Genomic DNA, 15,470 nt, shown 5'->3' on the forward strand with positions numbered 1-15,470 from the left:
GGTACCGAGTGCTACTCAGAGAACCCTGGGGACAGCTGGCTGATAGGAGATACAAATGGCCTGGACCTTCTTGGAGAGGCTTCAGGATCCCTCTTACATTCAGCCTTGGTCAGCAACAGACAGCCATGTTGATCAGGCTCTGCATGCACTGCAGAGAAGGCTGGGGGTGGGTAGCCGTTCCATGAAGGGCTTTGAGTGGAAGCTGAGCTACCTGCTACATCCTGCCCCTGCTCCTGCCGACCTCCTTCCTCCACCTGACTCAGATGACTGTGTTCACATGCAATCCAACTCTTGCCCTGCCGCCTCCCCAGCTCAGTCCTCACGATAGTCTGAGGAAGACCCTCGTGGTGGTTCAACGTCCCCCTGAGGATCCGGTGAAGAAGCCAAGGACTGTGCAAGAAGACCACGCTGGCCTCAGAACACAGTGGACCCTGCTGGGTCTGGGTCATGGTGCTGGAGGCTAGGCTGAGTGTGCAGCATGTAGGGTCTTGCTCTTTTTCTTCTAGAGTGGTGGTGACATAGTCTGCTTATCACACAGGTTTCAGAGACAATCATCCTATTAAAACTGGTTACAATCAATCTATAAACAAACGGGCATATGGTTGCAGCCAGCTCTCCTGTTGGCTGGTCTCTCCCAGGATTGCTGTCTCTTGAACAGTGATGAAATTCAGTTTGTACCGGAAGACATATTTTTTAGACCCTGAATGTGCACTGTGTGGTGAGAGATGAGTTTTTCAAGGCTCCTTGTCCATGTGCCTTTCTCCCCAGCCTATGCCATTGGTTTCCATTGTGGGTCTGCGCATGCTCTAAAGCAGTAACTATGCAGGTGTCCTTTTGCATGGATTTGTTGTTTGATGCCTGCTCCGATATAGCCGGCAGGGCCCAACAGGACTTCCGGTTAATGAGCATCCTCTAGCTGTGCCTGCAGGGCCTGGGAATCCCCATTCTCAGGTCCTGTTACTCCCCCCCCCCATCTAGTTTCTTTCTAGTGGGGTAGTGTGTTCCCATGAATCACATCGTGCAAACAGCATCTTCCCATAGCCATCCTCACAGGCCCAGTTACTTGCTTACCATCAAATGCTTCTCTCTGACTCTTGAGGTAATTTAACAAGATATTTCAAATCCCACTCTAGGCCCAGAAGTGTAATTACTGGATGCCTGCCAGTGTCAGCCTCATCCCTCGGGAATGTGCCAAGCAGGACCAGGCAGTGGCCGATGGTTTTGGAAAGTCCACACAGAAAGTGTGGGGCAAGAAGTTTTACCCTCCGAGTGAGGGGGTGTGTCTAGGAGATGCTATTGAATTAGTTGTGACAGACAGAGAGAAGCTTGCTGGGGAGCAGGCCACCCAGGGTCCTAGAATCGGAGTGTAGTTCTGCAGACAAATTATAGTGTTAGCCTCTGAGCAGGCCGCGCCACCTCCCTGCGCTGCACAGGGCATAGCCAGGCACAGCCATCTGTTGCTTAACGAGGAAGGTAGTTCTGAGAAGTGTGATATCCTGTGTGAGCATTACAGAGTGTGTGTACATAAGTTAGGCCATCTGTGTATGGGTAACATGTTCCTATGAGCCCACCATCACGCGTGCAGTTAGTCCCGTTGACCCTGAAGTGCTGTATGACGTGTGACTACAGCATAAAATAGCTTAAACGGCACAAGAATGTTCTCTGAATTCCAGAGGCCCACCGTCAACCAACGTTAGTTCCCTGGCAGCCAGGGAGGGGAGCCTTCCCACCTCTGCAGCTCAGGTGTCTTGGAATCTTCTTTGGCACATGGGGGTTTCCTGATTCACTGTTTGTTGTTGTTTGTTTCCGCTCTCTTCCTCCATGTCTGTGACCACGCCCATCTCTCTTTATCAACAAGGATTGCCCATCATGCTAGATTAGGGCCACCCTAACGACGTTATTACTTGGGCATTCACAAGGAAGAGTGCATTAGGCTTCAGAACAGGCTTCAGTTGCCTGCCCCTCCACACTTTTCTCTGCAGTTTAGATTTTGGCCAAAGCTGCTGTTCACACCATCCTACTTCGTTCCTATTAAACCTGAGCCCCTTGGCTCGTTCTTAAAAATCTCAAGAAACTGAGAAGAGGGAACACACGAGTATCTTTAAACCTTCGGTGCACACAGTCCATTGTGGCAGAAAGGCCAAAGGAGGTTACGCTTAGAATGTGACTAATGCTTTATGAAGTCGGCCTGCCTGTTTAATGAAGCACCCACAAACCCAAATCAGCATTACACCCTTTGTGTTCAAACCACAATGGGTGTGGGGCAGTTGGGAGGCGGCAGGACCCTGCAGAACAGTCTGCAGCACCTGGGGGAGGGGGAAAGCAGGAGGCCCATCCGGGAGCTTTGTCATGCTGAAGGGCACAGGCCCTGCCTTCTACAGAGGCTGCCGGCCTGCCCTGAGTTTAGCACCAGGTTGCATTTCCAGGCCTTGTGCCCTGTGTTGTCTTGTTCCACTCCTGGCCCGTGTGAGACCCGGGAGCACTAGGGTCTGCACTAGGGTCGGCCATGAAGCTAAGAGCTAAAAGAGCATGAACTTGGCCAGAGTGGGTAGGTGTAAACTTGATGCAACCTGAGCTCCTCTCCAGGGTTCTCTGTGGGATGCAAGGGTGGCTTGAAGCTTCAGAACTTCCCATGAGCCTCTCTGAGTCACTAGGCTCAGGCAGTCGTTCTGAATGGTGCTGGCAAGGAGAGGCCGCGCTCAGAGTACCTTGTGGTGTTGTGGCGCAGCTCAGAGCTGTGGGAGATGCAGTGGCGGCTTGATGGGCTTCTCACACTGGTAAGCATCAGTTACAGAGGACACTTGTCAGGCTTGGGCGTTACACTTGAGGCTGCACTGGAGTTTACTTTTTCATCATTGGAGTCATCACAGCAACAGGTGAGGGGAGGAGGTTGCTGCAGTTTAGAGGGCAGAGAGGAAAGGTCTAGAGCTCCCTGTATGCTAAAGGTGGCCTGTGGCACAGAATTGCCGATTCCCAAATGTGTGGGTAGCGTCGAGCCTGGCTGGCCTGGACCCTAGACGAAGGTATGTGTAAGGGAGGAAGGGGGTGTAAGGAGGAAGTACATGCCCTGACGTGTCTTGAGAATTGGAAATAAGATGCCCTGTGTGTCGCTTCATGTTTTAGAAGGCAAGGTGAAATAGTTTTTGTGCTAAAAATGGGAGCAGCTTGTGCTGACCCCAGGTTCCAGGAGTGAGACAGAGCGGGGGCCAAGCCTGACCTGTCCTCCTCAGCCCCTCCATGAGCCATTCCCACTTAAGCATGACCACAGAAAGCCTTTGTGATTTCAGGGAGGGGCGCGTATGACCGCTTCCTAGAGTAGAGCCCAAGGGCATAGAAGATTTGGGGGACACGGAAAGTGACAAGTAGTTGAGTCACCTGAAGCCCACTTCTTTTTGGATACAGGGATGTTTCTTCCCATGCCACGCACCAGAAGGAAATACAGGCAACGTTAGACTACTGAGATACTTCACATCTTGTAAGATAAATTGTTAACATCTTCTGAGGAAACAGGGAGAGCTCAGGGTCTGAGCCTGAGGCCATCTGCATCAAGCTGTCTAGGTACTTTGGTACCAAACCCTTGGGGTAGGGATGACAGTGGATGAAGGATGATGGTGTAGTGAGTGTGTTCTACAAGAAGCCATGGCGGCTTTCGTGAACAAGGTTCCAGCAGTGAGAGCGCATAGTACAGAGCTGACACAAACAGTCCTGACCCCCCCCCCCCACACACACACACCGCACCTTTTAGTGGAGAATCCTCCTCTGGGCTGGTGGGTACACTTCTGGAGCCCTCCACCCTCCCCAAACCATCACTAGACAGGAATTTCCTCCTCCAGCCTCTCATGGTCTTGGCAAGGAAACACTATTGAGGTGTGTGAGCGGAGATCTTAATGGGAGTGGCCCAGGCGCCTTTTAAGTTTCCAACACAGGAAGGAGTGAGTACCTGGAGGCCTCTGAGGCTCTGGAGTCCGCTGGTCGCTGGTCAGGGGTGGGGTGCTATCTTCAGGTGGAGGACCCTGGAAGGGTGTAGCTTGTTCTCTGCTATAATAGGGAGGGCACAGGACTGCATGTTGTCAGTTCTCCAGTCCCCGCTCTCGCTTTTAGCTTGTTTTCTTGTGGCTCCCAGCACTGTGCCGGGAGGCAGAGGCATCAGAATCTGGGTTTGCTCCAAGCACTCTGAAGGTGCTGGCAAACAGGCTAGACCCAAAGAAGGAGGTGGAAGCAAAGACAGGAGCTAGAGGAAAACACCGAAGTAGAGAGAAGGCACTGGGGAGAGGCTGCAGGATCTTCTGGATGGAGATCGAAGTGGGAGCCCGCCACAGAAACCGAGGCAAGTGAGGTTCTGTGGGGCAGAGCTTGCCTGCCAGAGAGAACTGCCAGTGCGTCGGTCCTAGGGCAGAAGTAAGTTCAACTGCACCAGGAGAGCAACGGGATATTGTGGTGAGGTCGGGGGTGAGTAGTCTCCTTTATAGAGGCAAGAGTTCATCCAAAGCACAAGTTGCCCAGGTGCTGGAAGGAGAATGGTTTTGAAGTGTGTCTGAGGGTGGGGAGGGATTGGCCGAGAGAACAGAGGAGAGGTCGCTGCCCTGGCTCAGGGACAACAGAAGCAGATCAGGTGGAGGTTCGAGCCTGGCCAGGGCTGTATCTGAGGCTCAGGAGGGAGCAAATTGGGGAGTTGTTTCAGCACGTGACACTGTTGGCAGGAGGACCAAGTCTTACCCCTGCTGCTGCCATCTCTTCAGGAAGAGGTTGGTCCCCAAAGTGTGCCAGAAATCACATCCTTCAGTGTTGTGTTCCGGGTGAGCAACGTGTGGCCGAGTCCCCTGGCTGCATTCATTCTCTACAGGGAAGTGGGGCCCGCACTGATTGTAAAGATTTATTGTTTTAAAGAGGACAGCCTGCCCCCACCTCCGCTCACACTCACTGACCCATTACTCATGTGGGGGTCAGAGGACAAGGGGCAGGAGTTAGTTCTGTCCTTCACCTCCATCTCAGGCTGTCCACTGAGATACCTCACTGGCCTAAGAGAAGAGTTTTAAAGGTGTGGTTGTTTTTTACCTGCTGTCTTAATATGTCAGTATGGGCGTGTGCAAATATCATTGTGTATCATGTGTGTGCAGTGTCCATGGAGGCCAGAGAGGGCAACATACCCCTTGAAACTGGAGTCACAGGTACTTGTGGACTTGCATGTCACTGCTGGGAACCACACCACACCCAAACCCAGGTCCCCTGGAAGAGCAGTAAGCCCTCTTCAACTCTAAATCATTTCAGCAGCCCCAAGAGCAGAATTTGTTAAAAGAAAGAACGGAATTAAATTTCGGTTTTGAAAGGTTGAACATGATACGCGTATGTGCATGTGTTCTGTTTGGTTGGTCTGGGTCGTGAGACAGGGTCCTCACTGAGTACCAGGGTGGCCGGAACTCTCTGTGTAGCCCCAGCTCGTGTTCCGCTCAGCCTGCTTCAGCCTCCCAGGCGCTAGGGTTGCACTCGTGAGTTACCATTCCCAGCTCCGTGTGAAACGTCTTAAGTCAGTTGGTGACTGGACTATGAAAAAGAAAGCTGGGGTGACTCATGTGCCAGGAAGAGGGTGATTTGTGGTGGATGAGGAAGTAAAGGAAGGGTGGCCATGCCGGGCACACTGGAAGAGTCAGGGCGCCCAGTCTGCACAAGGTAGCGATGCTCATCAGTTTCTCTGGAGCAGTGGTTTTCCATCTTCCTGACGCTTTGACCCTTTTTCCATATTTCCTCATGTGAGGGTGTCCCCCAACCATAAAATGTTGTGGCTACTTCATAACTGTAAATTTGCTGCCATTATGAACTGTAATGTAAATGTCGGATAAGCAGGGTATCTGAGATGTGACCCCTGTTGTGACCCACAGGTTGAGAACCCCTTCTAAAGCAAGGTTTCAGCCACTGAAGACACCCAAGATACTCCCCTGAAAACACAAGAGAAACAAAAAGATACTCGCAGTGGCAACAACATTGAAACCCACTTTAAAATGTTGGAGATGTTCTCTGGACAGGAAGTGAGTTGGCTATTTGAGACAGGTCTCGTGTAGCCCAGGTTGGCCTCTGACTTGCTGTTCAGTCCAGGCTGCCCTTGATTTCCAGATCTTTTTATATCCCTAACACCCCCAGCCAGGGACTGATATTTGGTAAGTTCCAGGCTCTGAACTACACATGCTCTTAAGCTTGACACTGGGAGGGAGCGAACTATGGTCTGACATTTATGTTTTATTAATAATAGTTACTGTAACACAGTCACAGACATTTGCCTTGTATTGTTTCTGATTCTTTTTGGACCAAAAGAGCAGAATTGGGTCATTGTAATAATATTTGGTCCTCAGAGTTCAATTTACTCTCTTTCCCTTTACAGAAAATTAAATGTCTCGATCGACCACACCTTTAGACAGAAAAAGATGAAATAGCATAAAGATGTCAGTTCTCATCAATATAGTGTTAAGCAAATCTTAGTGGGGTTACTCTTTTTAAGGGAATTAAGTGGTGAGGAAACATCTTATTAAATTACTGTAAAGCTAATGGAAGGAGAAAAATAGGTTAAACAAAATCTAACATAGGACTTTTTAGGAGGGTGGCCAATGGAAGTACTGTCACAGCTACATAAGAGGGTATTACCACAGAAATTGGCAGGCTACTGACACAGAATGGCCCCAGTGTAGACCCTCATGTCTGTGTGCATTAAAGTGTGTGATAGTGACACTGAATTAGTCAGGAGGGGACGTGTTGTTCAGGAAAGCCATGTAGAAGTAATTACTCAGTTCTTTGCTAATTTATTTTGTGACATCCCTCACCGAGAAGCAAAATAAATTCTTTGTACATTAATGTCAGCACACAAACCAATTTTTTAAGCAAAGGGAAGTAGATGGGAATGCTCATCAAGTTTCTAGTTAAGAGAGGCCACGTTGTGCATCCATGGAAAGCCGGATGGGAGAGATTGCTATGTGTGCATAATTCAGACTTCAAGTGTGCATAATTCAGACTTCAAGTCAGCAATGGATAAGCTCGAGCAGCAGGGTGGGAAAGATATCGCCACTGACGGAGCAAATGACTCAATGAGAGAGTCCTCAGGGTAGGAAACAGGGCCAAAGAGATGGCTCCCAGGCTAAGAATACTGGCTGTTCTTGAGGAGGACCTGGGTTCAGTTCCCAGCACTGGTATGGCAGGCAGCTTATGATCATCTGTAATTCTAGTTCTGAGGATCTTCTTGACTTCTCTGATACTGCATACATACATACATACGTACATACATACATACATACATACATACATACATACATACATACGTCTACTCATTGTCAAATGGCATGCCTCTGTGCTGAGAAAGTGGCCTTGTCACATCACAGAGGACCTGCAGGAGCCAAGGCTTGATTCAGGAGCTGGGATTGGGATAATAGACTGCATTGTTGTAAACAAAAAAAGAGAACAAGGAAGTTTAAAATTATAAAAGGAAAAAGGTCAACATTTTCCTTTTCTGTCAGATGTATACCTCTGAAAATGAAGTTGACTAAGATCTTACCTTTAAGCTTACTGACTCGGTTTATTCCCTTATCTCACTGTACGGATTTTCTGTTCTTAGAGTTGTCCTGAGGAGATGCATGTTAAGAGTGCCTTTCAAGAGGTGTGCTACTCTTGCGGCGCTTAGGGGATTCTATTTCCATGGCATCGTGGACAGTCTACCTCCATTCTTAGTTTCCTAAGGACAAACAGGCATGAGGAGCAGCAGGATGGGTGGAGGGACAAGAGCACTGTCCTCCTCCGTTACTCCTGATGAGCCTCAGTAAAGGTCGGGTTTCCAATCGGTTCATTGCTCTAGATATCTGGTCAGGAATTCATGGCAGGTGCTCTCCAGGAAAGAAATGGGATTTCACCCCAGGAATTTTATCAGTTGTTTACTATGCTAAGTGGTTCTGCTTTTTCTTTCTTTCCGAGAAAAGATGCAGGGTCTTCTTCTGCATCTCAGGCTGACCTCTGCACTTGGTGTAATCCTCCTGCCTCAGCTTCCCTAGTGCTGTGAATACAGACATATACCACATAGACCTAGCCCAGTGTTAGCTACTTAATAAAGCTGATAGGTGACGTTGGAACTTTCCCCATCGGTCTTGGCTGCAGGCCTTCTGGCTGGGAGGCAGACAGTTATCTAGTAATAACCGAGGCTAAGGAGATAGTCCTTGGAAACCTTGTCCTCACCTTGCCTGTGCAGCACTTCAAGTGTGTGTGCTGTTGGGCCCTGGGCAGTGTGCCCCCTGTTGGTTTTTTCTTCATGTTCTACTTGATGGGCACAGCTCTACCCTCTTAACCCAGGCTTTCTGCAAGGACTGTAGTGGGCTGCCCCATGGCTGCTCTGGTTGTGGTGCTGTCTGCTTTGTGTCCCTGTCTGTTAAATGTCCGCCATGAACCAGAGTCTCAGACATGACACACATGGATTGCTCTTGAGGACATGCAGGAGACTCAGGACTGCCCAAGATAGCTGCCTCCCCTTTGGCCTTGGGGACACCCCTTCAAATAGAGCCAAACCTGGGCTCCCTCACTTGTGAGGTGAGCACACTGGCCTGAACTTCCCAGGATAATACTGAAACCATCGTAAGTCTGCTCCAATCAGTAGGAACTAGGAAAGAAGATGCTGTCAGTTCCGTTCTGTAGACTTAGAAAGTGTCCTTAAAACAGAATTTTAATTTTTTTGCTTATGTGTCTGTGTGTGGTCTGTGAGTGAATGCCATACATGTGTGGTCACCTGTAAAGGCCTGAAAAAGGTGTTACATGCTGAAACTGACATTACAGGTGCTAGTAGGCCATCAACTCAGATGCTGGGAACCAAACCTGGGTCCTCAGCAGGAGCAGCAAGCCTCTTAACAACTGAACTACCTCTCTAGCCCAAGAGGGTTGACCTATTTAAAGAGCACTATTAGATTAGACATATGTGGTGGGGTGTCTGGTCTTTGTTTTTTGTTTGTTTGTTTGTTTGTTTGAGATAGGGTCTTCACTGTGTAGCCCAGGTCAGCCTTGAACTTGGAATCCTGTCTCAATTCTTGGGTTGTAAGCATGTGTCACCACATCTAGCTGTGGTTCTTTGTTTGTTTGTTTGTTTGTTTTATTTTGTTTTGTTTCTTTTCCAATGTGGAAATCAGTGGCTGGTGCTGGAAGTCATACACCCTGCTGTCTTACAGTCTTGAGTGATGTGTCAGATGGAGTCTGGGCTCAAATCAGATGAATGGCTCTCTCTCTTTCTCGATGCTGTGACCACACTTCAGAGATAATTGTGCCTTTTCTTCCTGCTCACTGAATGGAGATCAGAGCTTGGAAGTGTGTGCAGTCTGGGCCGGTCACAAGATCTTCCTCATACCCCATCTGCCGTCAGCCATGCCACGCACTGGCTCCGTCTCCCACAGGGCTAGGGGACGGGTGTTGCCGCACTCTCGTTGGCTGGCGTCCGGACTCTGAGGTGTCCACAGCATGGGACACAGGGATTGCTTTGTCCACTGTAACACAGGCAGTGTGACCAGAACGCACTCCTGACCCCCACCACAACCCCAGGCTCTCCCAACTCAGTTTTCTGTGTTTTGTTACTGACCCATGCCATTCTAGCCTGCTTGGTCTCCATAGCTACTGCGGAGCAAGGCTTCCCAGCTGTCGATGGCCCTTGGGCTCCCATTCAAGTCTCTGGTGGATGCTACAATTTTCAGGGATGGTCCTTGAATGTGGGCAAGTTACTCGCTTGCCCCGAGGGAACTGGAGCCTCGGGAGCCTTAGGAGCCTTGTCTCTAGAAGCCGGTTCTCACTGTGTCTCCTATGGTGGTACTGTACCATGGTTGAGGTGGGCAAGCCTTCTTTACAGCATGAGACAGCGTCTGCTCGGCATGCATGCCTCACATCCTTGTCCCCCCCCTCCCCCGCAAACCACTGCTGTCCACTACGCCGACTCGCGTGTTTGCGAAGCGTGACACACAGGCGCCTGTGTGGGAACAGAAGCCTGTGTGCCAAGCTGTGGGCAGGGTTCCCATCCCCCGGGGCGGAGCTGACCCCCTCAGGAGGAGACATCTGAGCGTGCTCCCCTCATCTGCTCTTTTAGGAAGCCCTGCCTTGGAGCCCTGCTGTCTCCCCTTGGGACAGTGCTTACGCCAGTCTGGTGGAGCTTGGGAGCAAATTCCTGTGGCTTTTCTGCCATCCTTGTGAGATCAGGTGCTGGCGTGCTAAGGCTGTGGTAGTCTTTTAGTCTCAGAGGGAGTCCCAGGAAACAGGCTGCCTTCTAGTGTGACTGTTTCTTGGGGAGCCAGATAGGGAGCAAATACTGAGATTTTTGTACAGAGGCTTAAGTATGGGAATCACAGGGGCAGGTCAAAACTCATACTTTTGTTGTTGTTTACTGGAAGAAATCTGTTGAAATCAGCTCCCAGAACTGCACAGATGCAGGTAGATGTAAAAGGTGAGTCACCTTAAGCCAACCGGAATTGGGAGGGAGGTGCAGCTAGCATTCATGCCCTGGTCTCCTCTGGCCTTGGCTCTCCGTCTCAGACTCCTGGTTTCTGCCCAAAACACACACAGTCCTTTGAACCCAAGCCACGCCCCATCTTGATGCCTTTTCTGGATTGGGTTCTTTCATTGTTCCTGGAGCCAGGGTGTTGGCAGAAAGGCCACCACATGCAAATCCCGTGACTGGGAGGTGCAGAGAAGCAAGCTGGCAGCAGCCGGGAGGGCACGGAGCGCCTGAGGCTGCCAGCAGGATCTGTCAGCGGTTCTGTCTGTGTAGAATGCTTGCCAACCTCCTAGCTCCTGGGGTCTTGTCTTTAAACAAGTCAGCCTTGAAGCAGAGAAATGGAAAACTCAGGAGTTAGGAGCGAGACCCACAGCAGCCTCCTGAACCCACAGGGAGATGCCTCCAGTACCCAGGCTGCAACGTTGCAGTGGAGCTGTTTATTGCCTGCCCCTCTTAGAGTCCTGAGCCTGACCTAGTGGGTAAGCCTGCCCTGGGGAAGGATGGCTGGAGCCTGAGACATGGAGGCATCTTTTTAGAGAAATGTGGGTGTCTTCTTTTGCTCAGCCTGGATGCCTGGGTACTTCTGAGGTGCCCACCCAGACAGTCTTTTCCTGTTTAGGGGGAATGTCAATAGAATGGGTTTCCCAAGTTCAGCATGCTGTCACACCAGAATCTTGGCTCTGTAACAATCATTCAGGGTGCCTATGAAATACCTGAGCCATCGTCTTGGTGTAATAGGTATTCCTAACATCCTGCCTTTGAGCCCATATAGCACAGCAGGAACAGAAAGAGACTGAGTACGCTCGTGTTCCATGGGCATCCTGCTAAGGAAGACTAGGACTTTAGTGGTGATGGGAAAAGTGCAGGAAGAGTGTAGGGCAAAGTGTGGGGATCAGATGTTATACATGAGTGAGTGGGTGGATGGATGGATGATGAAGTTTAGTGACTGCCTGGGGAGAGCCTTCCAGGCCTCCGAAGCAGCATGTACGGGGGTCCTGATGTGGGAGATGAACTTCGGCGAGACTGTGGAGGCGTGTGGGTGGAGGGCAGGACCTATAGGAAACTGACCCGAGAGACAGCAGGGCGGGTAGGCCGTGGCCTGGAGGTGTTGTAAGCACTCCTGAGAGCTCGGAAGGGGGGGGGGGGTGGAGAGGCCTGGCAGCCTCTGACTGCTGACTGAGGTGTGCACTACAGGATGCAGGCAGCCGGTGGGAAGGAGCCAATTACTGTAATTGAGCTCAGCTGAGCTGGTGCGCTGCGCTGAGAAGGGTCAGGTAGAGGCTACCCTCTGACAATGGAGGTGTGTGTGTAACTGGTGGGGGGCAAACGGGGTCCTCTAGCTTTTTGGCTGGTTGAACGGGGCTGCCAGGAGCAAATAAAAGCTGGGGAAGGTATGAAGCCAGCTTTGGGTTGGATTTAGTTCCAGGAAACCCTAGATAACTATGTGGTGTCAAAGGGGAGCCTGGCCATGTCCATGTGAGCCTCGAAGGGCCCAGAGTGCAATCACCAGTTCAAGAACATGCTAATAACTGGGGATGAGTGGCCCGGGGACCTTGGGTGACCGAGCTGGCCATGAGTCACCTAGGACCTGCAGAGCCCTGGGGGAAAGGGTGGAACCAAGAGGGAGTGGATACGGAGAAGCCGGGCTTCCTGGAAGCCCAGCTAAGCCATCGTGGTTTTCATTTGGGCAGGGAATGAAAAATGCAAGGGCAGCTACCAGGCAGGCCTGAGAAATGGCAGGTCCAAATGTAGTCAGGATGGGTATGCAATGGAGAGAGGCAGCCACAAAACTGGAGATGAAAATGAAACTAGGCCTTGAGAGGGTCCAGCATGGCTGGCTGGGAGGCTGACTCGCTTCCTTAGAGACAGGAAGTAATCCCCAGAGGTTTGAGGAAATGAGAAGGCATGACCTTGTAGTAAAAGAGGCAACCACAAGGACAGATGATGGAAGGATCAGGAAGCCCACAGCACTGTCCATGAGGCTGAGGAAGAATTGACCAGCCAGGCAGCAGAGAGACATAGCTTCTAAGTGACTTCTTGTGTGCAGGGCCACCTGACCCTCTTGCCAGCCTCAAGGCTGTCACAGGGCCTCCTGAGAGCAATCGTTTGTACAAGGTAAGTGAGAGACTGAGGGAAGGTTGGTGCCCATGCTTTGATCAAGCTAGGACAGCGAAAGGCCCAGGTAGGGGGCAGCAAGTACGTTTACCAGGGTGGTGATGGGACCATGGTTGTGAGGGGAGTGAGGACCCATCTTCTAGGCAATGGTACAGACTGCAGGGCAACTCTGGGTGCTTGCATTCTCTCTGTGTGTCTGTCACAGAGTGATGGAGTTGGTAGAAAGGGGCTTCATGTTGCACCTGCCTGGACTGCATCTGGAGGAGGAAGAAGGGACGCCTTCCCCCCCAAGGCAGGTCCAAAGGGACTAACTGTCCTCTTTCTTTACTCTAAGAAAATGTCCCCAAAGGATAGGGTGTTTAATGTCCCTGTTTGTACTCAATGTGGTGGTGACAGTACCAGGATCCAATTCAAGGGACGGGATGTCACTGGAAGGGAAAAAAAACTGTCATTCTTGGGATTTTTTACTATGAGACAAAAGTCCTCTACTCCGTAGAAATGGGGGTGGGAGGGCTGTGTTTGAGTGAGTGTGTTGGTGCCCAACCATGTCTGAGCGAGCCCATGGGTGCCAGTTTGAACACAAGGCAAGTCAGGGTACTGGTGGTCACCCTTCAGAGTGTCCCCTCTGCTGGAGGATCCTTAGGTGCTGACTTACCTGCCCCTTGACTGTCTCCTTTGAAGCTGTCATTTTTTTTTCTATATCCTGCTGGTCTCTGTGTAACTGCTGGCACCCCTTTTGTCACTCCCCAGGCTCAGGGCACCAGCTGCATCCCCTCCATAAGAGACAACTGTGATTCGTCCTCTTACAACTCTGTGCCCACTCCTGAGGCCTGGATCTGAGGCCCAGGTCTCATGGTCATGAGATAGGCCTGGGCCACTTTTCTACATTGATCATTTGTGTTTTCTACTGACCTCTGAGCCCTTTGTGGTGACTGTGGGGAAACTGTACAATCTTTGCCTTGCAGATTCAACATCCTGGTGTCCACCCCTGGCCTGCCTTGAGAAAGCTCCCTGCTCGGAAAGCTCCCAGGACCTCTATGTGGCTTGGCCTTCTGTTCACAGCTTTGAGGGAGGCGAGGCTATCCGGCAGGTCAGGGTTGTCTTCTGCCCCTGCACCTGACCAGTATCACTCAGTTCAGCTTTCCTAGACCAGAAGTAACCGTTTTCAAAGGAAACAGCGTTTCTATCAACTACATCACATGACACTTCCCAGCCAGGACTGTTAGTTATTTTCTACCAAAAGCAACGTCTTATGGTTCCAGGGGGGATAAGAGTTCATCATGGCAGGGAGGCATGATAGCAAACGTCAGACATAGTGGAAGGTGCAGGAAGCTGGGAACTCACATATTGAACCACAAGCTCAAAAGCAGAGAGTGAACTGGATGTAGCGTGAGCCTTTTAATCCCAGCATCCTCCAGAGGTGCACCGCCTAAAACTCCCTAAACAGGGCCACCAGCTGGGGACCACGTGTTCAAATACTGGAGTCTATGGGAGACAGTGCTCATTCAAACCATCACACCTTTGGTGGCTTCCAAACGTTCTCAAGGAAAGACCCATCCAGCCCCATTCACTTTGCCTTCTGCTCTCGGCTAGGCCTCCAGGACCCAGCATTGTTCGGTACCAGGCTGAGGTGCCTTTGAGCAGGGCTCTACCCCATCTCCTATGGCCCATCACATCCCAGGCTGTTGTGTGGGAGCCCGGGGAAGGTTCTGCCCACAGCTTTCTAAAGCCAGGGGGCTGCTTTGCCGCTCAGCACTGAGGCCCCCTATAGCCCGTGAGCCCGCCTTCCTGGAGGGAGTAAGGGAGGAGGGATGGCAGAGGCGTCGGTTCATTTCTGTTGGAAGGATATGTTAGACACACAGGAGAGCAGGCACAAGTAGTAAAGAGCTTTTGCGCCTAGTGCAGATGAAGCCCCCTTTTCGCTTGGGGTCCTCCGAGCAGCTCTGGGCTGCACCAGCACTTACAGGATGAACCTGCTGTCAGCTGCCACAGCTGGAGGACATTTCCTGACCTCACCTTGCCTTCCGCATTGGCTGCACAGGCTGCTGCCTCTCTTTAGGCACCCCAGCCTTAGAGTCTCGGGGGATACTTGGCATTGTGCAGTTAGAAAAGCACCCTCCCCTCCCACTCTTGAACCTCCGCTTCCTCTGCCACGGTTTCCCCAGTGTCCGTAAATGACACCAAGTCTTTGGCATAGAGAGCTTGTAAGCAGTGAACTTCTGGAGTCTTAGGTGGGTGGGAAGCAGGAAGCCTTTCTTGGAGCTCTGCCCACTGGTCCCTGGAGCCAGGACTGGCCTCTTAGGCTTGGTGGTGCTTCATGTTCTGTATCATTCCATTATGCATATTCCTTTAAAACAGTCAAGTCTTGTTAATGGGGTTTTAACCACAGATGATAGACGCAAATACTAGGGCTGAATAGAATTCAGGTTGTGTACAGGTCGCTCCTGTCGTCAGGAGGTAGGTGCAGAGCCTGCTCATTCGTTACATGGGGCCTTTGAGCTGGGGATGCAGAGCCTGGGCTAGTGAGCATGAAGTCTCACTTTACCAAAGAGCGTGGCCTGAGGACCTCACACTTGCTTCAGAGGCCCCATTTCCAGCAGTTTTCTAGATGGAGTGTTGAGCCATGTTATGAGAAAGAGCGCAATTGTTTGGGGATGACAGTGATGCTGAGGCAGTGTCTGTTGGTTCTGGTAGAGAAACTGCAAAATCCACACACTGAAGTCAGCTTTTGCTGTTGCTATTTCTCGTCCATCCATCTTGGGTTAGGGTTTGCTCCAAGCCAATGAAACACCGGCCTCGGGGGCTTAAGCCCTGTCTACCTCATCCTACTAAGAGCAAACCTTGCAGTTCAACAGGGTGCCCAGTT

The 15,470-nt window shown here is 50.9% G+C and overlaps 1 protein-coding gene across 3 annotated transcripts in view; it reads left to right on the forward strand.

Annotated features, from left to right (window-relative positions):
* Positions 1–15,470, forward strand: part of Sh3bp4 (SH3 domain binding protein 4) — a 77,608-nt gene that overhangs the window by 44,372 nt on the left and 17,766 nt on the right. The window lies entirely within an intron of this gene.

The sequence above is a fragment of the Meriones unguiculatus genome, chromosome 15 (assembly GCF_030254825.1).
Source record: "Meriones unguiculatus strain TT.TT164.6M chromosome 15, Bangor_MerUng_6.1, whole genome shotgun sequence".
Taxonomy (NCBI): domain Eukaryota; kingdom Metazoa; phylum Chordata; class Mammalia; order Rodentia; family Muridae; genus Meriones; species Meriones unguiculatus.